At 64.6% G+C, this 6,198-nt stretch overlaps 2 pseudogenes; both read right to left on the reverse strand.

The window, feature by feature from the left end:
• Positions 1-1,595: 1,595 nt before the first annotated feature.
• On the reverse strand, positions 1,596-1,714 carry LOC142864598 (uncharacterized; annotated as a pseudogene).
• A 3,523-nt stretch (positions 1,715-5,237) lies between these two features.
• On the reverse strand, positions 5,238-5,356 carry LOC142864664 (uncharacterized; annotated as a pseudogene).
• Positions 5,357-6,198: the final 842 nt, after the last annotated feature.

Genomic DNA, 6,198 nt, shown 5'->3' on the forward strand with positions numbered 1-6,198 from the left:
AGCCCCAGGGCCTCAGGGAAGACACCAGGCTGGGCCCCCCGCGGCACAGCGGGGCACGTCCCCGTCCCCGGCAGGGGACTTAGCGATGCCTGCGCCAGACTGCTGCGGCCGCCCTGCTGCCGGGTTCCTGGAGGGCTTCCTGGAAGCAGCGTCCACACCAAGCCCCTGGAAGGCCCAGGCGACGGAGGAGCCGGTCAGGCAGGGGCCGAGGACGGTGACGGGCGGGGAGGAGCGTGTCAGGCAGGGGCAGAGGACGGTGACAGGCCGGGCGGGAAGGAGCCGGTCAGGCAGGGGCCCAGGACAGTGACGGGCCTGGCCGGGGAGGAGCGGAGCGAGTCAGGCAGTGGCCCAGGTGGTGGGCCGGGCGGGGACGAGCCTGTCAGGCAGGGGCAGAGGACGGTGACGGTGACGGTGACGGTGACGGGCCGGGGCGGGAAGGGGCCGGTCAGGCAGGGGCAGGGGCCGAGGACAGTGACGGGCCTGGCGGGGGAGGAGCGCGTCAGGCAGGGGCAGAGGAGACGGGCTGGGTAAGGGGTAGGGTGACAGTTAGGGCACAATTCACAATCGCAAAGATGTGGAAGCGACCCGAGTGCCCATCCATCCAGGAGTGCATTAATAACATGCGGCGCGTGGACACCACGGAGTGCCATTCGGCTGTGAGGAGCAGCGGTGAGAGCGCGCCTCTCGTGTTCTCCTGGCCAGAGCTGGAACCCGTTCCAGTAGGCCAGGTATCCCAAGAACGGACACACGAGCACCACGTGCGCGCGCTCACCGGCAAATTGGTACGAACGGATGGACACCTAAGTGGACAGCGAGGAATCACCTTCATCGGGTGGGTGTCGGGCGGGCGTGGGGAGGGGGTGGGCATACACATGCATTAGGGAGGGGGTGGGTGCGCACCGACTGGGGGATGGGCGCACTTGAAGCTCTGACCAGAGGGGGGAGGCGGGGAAAGAGCAATGCACCCGACCTGAACATTGGTACCCCCACAATACGCTGGGAGAAAATGAGAAATAAATAAGGAGACAGGGGGGAGGGGGGCACGGGCAACACATGTCACCTCAATACTTGTACTCCCATCATCTGCTTGAAAAGAGAGAGAAAAGAAAATGCAATCATAGAGATAAGAGACACTTTCTAAGAAAATGAATCCGAAAAGAAAAGTAAAAGGAGGCCTGTCGAGCAGGTCTGGGTGTGACTCCGGATCCCCCAACCTCCAGTGCCACCACCAGAGATTCCTGCCTGTAGCCCATAGAACCCCAAAAGCAACGGGACGAGTTCTGGTCACATACTCGCTCAAAGTGACATCCTGGAATCCTTCCGGAACTCCCTCCCCTCTCAGACTCTCGAGGTTTCCTCCAGCGTGTCGGTTCCCACAGACCAGACCTTTGGTCTGAGACCTGACAGTCCAGATGGCACGCATGCTGCCCCGTGGCGGCGGTGTCCCCGCTTGGGACAAGAGGAGGCCCCACGGTGCGGGCTGGGGCGGCAGGCACCGCGGCGGGCGCTGAGGGTGGGGGTGATCCGCCGGACGGCCGCCCCGCCGCCGCGCTCCCAGCAAGGGGACAGAGCAACAGGCAAAAAAAAAAAAAAAAAGCCTAGGGCACCCGGGATTCCCAGGCGGTCTCCCATCCAAGTACTAACCAGGCCCGACGCTGCTTAGCTTCTGAGAGCAGACGAGATGGGGCGCGTTCGGGGTGGTGTGGCCGTAGACCGCGGAGGGCGCCCCTGCCCCGCTCAAGAGGCCAGCCTCACCGCGCTTCCCCGCGATAGCGCTGACCCGCGCCGGGCCTGTGGAGTTCGCCGGCCCGGTCGGGCGGACTCCGGAGGACTGAGGTGAGGGACGTGGCGGGGCGGGGTGGGATGGGGGGCTGTCTACACACACACACACACACACACAGACACGATGCGCCTCCACGGCTGGACCCGCCAAGGTGGAGACCTTCCAGCCCCCCTCCTCTCCTCACCTCGCCTCCTTCACCTACCCGCCCCCACCCCCAGCGCGCGGCCGCTGACTGCGCACGCGCGCTCACCCTTTGACCCCAGCCAGGGGCCGCCCTCCCGCACAACCCCTGTCAGCTGCGCCCCCGCCCTGTGGGTGGGCTGCCGCCTATTCCCCAGGGCCAGGGCTGGGGCACAGCGCATGGGGGAGGGGAGCGAGTGTAGGGGCGTCTCTCGGGATGTGTCCCATGGCTGGGGTGGGGCGGGGCGGGGTGGTTTGGGGGGCGCTGAAGAAATCAGTCCCCTCCATCTCCTACCTCTGGAAAACCCCCAAGCCCTTGGAGAACTGCCGGCACCGCTCCCGTGGGGGCCGGGACCCTGCTCTGTGTCCTCCTGTGGCCCAGTCCAAGGGGCCTGGGCCTGGCCCGGGGCTGGATTGGACCCCAACCACCCTCGGGTGTGGACTTGCTAAAAGCCGGCGATTAGATATTGGATTCGAGCTTCCTTGAGGTCATTTCACTAATGAAGGCACCGAAAAGAGTTTCCTAATCCATCTGTGAGGGTGGCAACTGAAAGAGAATTTTAAAGCTGACAGAATAGGCGAGGAAAGGCATAGGAGATTTCCACACCCAGTAAGGAAGACTTTCCCGAAATGGAAGAAAGAAACGAGCAAACAGAGACACCGGTAGCCCGCCCGGATCAGAGTCTGCTCCTTAGAGAAAGCACCCTGACCAGGTTCACCCGTGGGTGGGTGGCGAGCCAGTGGCATTCAGAAGCGCGAGGCCCCCAGTCCGTGCAGAAGACACCTGCACTCGGGTGTGTGTGGCGGCAGGATTCCCAAGCAGCTCCAAATGGTAATCCAAAGAGAAGCCAGGGAGTTCCCAAGGCCCCAGGTGTCCTCAGCCCACGACTGGCTGCTGGGGGAATGCGAAGCCCGGCTCCTTGTCTCAGAGCGGGACAACCAGGAGGTGGGACGTACACCCCGGGGTTCCCAGGAGGATCAGGCTGAAGCTGGTACTTGGCCTGAAAATGTCCCCTCGCATGGGCACCCCCTTCCGCTTCCGGCTCCTCTACTCCCGGTGCCCCTCCATCCAGGGGCCAGACTTTAAGAAGTCACCCGCAGGAGAATCCTGGTCCCAAAGGAGCCTTCTGGGGGACCCGTGCTGAGAGAGGGTGTGGGCATGGCCCGCTGGGGCTCTGCCCGGCCCAGGGCTGGGAGATGCCACCTCCCAGCTCCGGGTCCCTGCAGGAAGCGTTGGCAAGCACAGGGCCAGTCCCCCAAAGGCCCAGGTGCAGGGAGCCCAGGCCAAGCAGCCTGTGGAAGAAGCCACATGCCGTGCCACCCCGGGAACACGACTGCAGGTCGCGGCCCCTCCCGCCTCCTCCCCGACATGGCGCAGGGCTCAGAGACACCTGAGACGCTGCTACCAAAGTCCAAAGGGCATCGGTTGCTCCTCCAAAGCACCCGAGCAGACCGCGTTGTCCAGCCAGCCCCTGGGCCTCCCTGGGGTGCCCAGCACAAAAGTGCAGACAACCACCGGACTCGCAATATCAGTTTGAGGATGTTTCTGCCACTCTAAGGACCCGCAGGCCAGCTGGGCCTTCAGGCAGGACAGAGAGCCCCGGAATCCGACGTGGAGAGCTGCGTGGACGTCCCCATCAGGAGGCGGTCCCCACCTCCGAGGCTCTCCCCTTGCGGGGAGCGGCAGCCCCAGGGCCTCAGGGAAGACACCAGGCTGGGCCCCCCGCGGCACAGCGGGGCACGTCCCCGTCCCCGGCAGGGGACTTAGCGATGCCTGCGCCAGACTGCTGCGGCCGCCCTGCTGCCGGGTTCCTGGAGGGCTTCCTGGAAGCAGCGTCCACACCAAGCCCCTGGAAGGCCCAGGCGACGGAGGAGCCGGTCAGGCAGGGGCCGAGGACGGTGACGGGCGGGGAGGAGCGTGTCAGGCAGGGGCAGAGGACGGTGACAGGCCGGGCGGGAAGGAGCCGGTCAGGCAGGGGCCCAGGACAGTGACGGGCCTGGCCGGGGAGGAGCGGAGCGAGTCAGGCAGTGGCCCAGGTGGTGGGCCGGGCGGGGACGAGCCTGTCAGGCAGGGGCAGAGGACGGTGACGGTGACGGTGACGGGCCGGGGCGGGAAGGGGCCGGTCAGGCAGGGGCAGGGGCCGAGGACAGTGACGGGCCTGGCGGGGGAGGAGCGCGTCAGGCAGGGGCAGAGGAGACGGGCTGGGTAAGGGGTAGGGTGACAGTTAGGGCACAATTCACAATCGCAAAGATGTGGAAGCGACCCGAGTGCCCATCCATCCAGGAGTGCATTAATAACATGCGGCGCGTGGACACCACGGAGTGCCATTCGGCTGTGAGGAGCAGCGGTGAGAGCGCGCCTCTCGTGTTCTCCTGGCCAGAGCTGGAACCCGTTCCAGTAGGCCAGGTATCCCAAGAACGGACACACGAGCACCACGTGCGCGCGCTCACCGGCAAATTGGTACGAACGGATGGACACCTAAGTGGACAGCGAGGAATCACCTTCATCGGGTGGGTGTCGGGCGGGCGTGGGGAGGGGGTGGGCATACACATGCATTAGGGAGGGGGTGGGTGCGCACCGACTGGGGGATGGGCGCACTTGAAGCTCTGACCCGAGGGGGGAGGCGGGGAAAGAGCAATGCACCCGACCTGAACATTGGTACCCCCACAATACGCTGGGAGAAAATGAGAAATAAATAAGGAGACAGGGGGGAGGGGGGCACGGGCAACACATGTCACCTCAATACTTGTACTCCCATCATCTGCTTGAAAAGAGAGAGAAAAGAAAATGCAATCATAGAGATAAGAGACACTTTCTAAGAAAATGAATCCGAAAAGAAAAGTAAAAGGAGGCCTGTCGAGCAGGTCTGGGTGTGACTCCGGATCCCCCAACCTCCAGTGCCACCACCAGAGATTCCTGCGTGTAGCCCATAGAACCCCAAAAGCAACGGGACGAGTTCTGGTCACATACTCGCTCAAAGTGACATCCTGGAATCCTTCCGGAACTCCCTCCCCTCTCAGACTCTCGAGGTTTCCTCCAGCGTGTCGGTTCCCACAGACCAGACCTTTGGTCTGAGACCTGACAGTCCAGATGGCACGCATGCTGCCCCGTGGCGGCGGTGTCCCCGCTTGGGACAAGAGGAGGCCCCACGGTGCGGGCTGGGGCGGCAGGCACCGCGGCGGGCGCTGAGGGTGGGGGTGATCCGCCGGACGGCCGCCCCGCCGCTGCGCTCCCAGCAAGGGGACAGAGCAACAGGCAAAAAAAAAAAAAAAAAGCCTAGGGCACCCGGGATTCCCAGGCGGTCTCCTATCCAAGTACTAACCAGGCCCGACGCTGCTTAGCTTCTGAGAGCAGACGAGATGGGGCGCGTTCGGGGTGGTGTGGCCGTAGACCGCGGAGGGCGCCCCTGCCCCGCTCAAGAGGCCAGCCTCACCGCGCTTCCCCGCGATAGCGCTGACCCGCGCCGGGCCTGTGGAGTTCGCCGGCCCGGTCGGGCGGACTCCGGAGGACTGAGGTGAGGGACGTGGCGGGGCGGGGTGGGATGGGGGGCTGTCTACACACACACACACACACACACAGACACGATGCGCCTCCACGGCTGGACCCGCCAAGGTGGAGACCTTCCAGCCCCCCTCCTCTCCTCACCTCGCCTCCTTCACCTACCCGCCCCCACCCCCAGCGCGCGGCCGCTGACTGCGCACGCGCGCTCACCCTTTGACCCCAGCCAGGGGCCGCCCTCCCGCACAACCCCTGTCAGCTGCGCCCCCGCCCTGTGGGTGGGCTGCCGCCTATTCCCCAGGGCCAGGGCTGGGGCACAGCGCATGGGGGAGGGGAGCGAGTGTAGGGGCGTCTCTCGGGATGTGTCCCATGGCTGGGGTGGGGCGGGGCGGGGTGGTTTGGGGGGCGCTGAAGAAATCAGTCCCCTCCATCTCCTACCTCTGGAAAACCCCCAAGCCCTTGGAGAACTGCCGGCACCGCTCCCGTGGGGGCCGGGACCCTGCTCTGTGTCCTCCTGTGGCCCAGTCCAAGGGGCCTGGGCCTGGCCCGGGGCTGGATTGGACCCCAACCACCCTCGGGTGTGGACTTGCTAAAAGCCGGCGATTAGATATTGGATTCGAGCTTCCTTGAGGTCATTTCACTAATGAAGGCACCGAAAAGAGTTTCCTAATCCATCTGTGAGGGTGGCAACTGAAAGAGAATTTTAAAGCTGACAGAATAGGCGAGGAAAGGCATA

Source organism: Microcebus murinus, chromosome 25, assembly GCF_040939455.1.
Source record: "Microcebus murinus isolate Inina chromosome 25, M.murinus_Inina_mat1.0, whole genome shotgun sequence".
Taxonomy (NCBI): Eukaryota; Metazoa; Chordata; class Mammalia; order Primates; family Cheirogaleidae; genus Microcebus; species Microcebus murinus.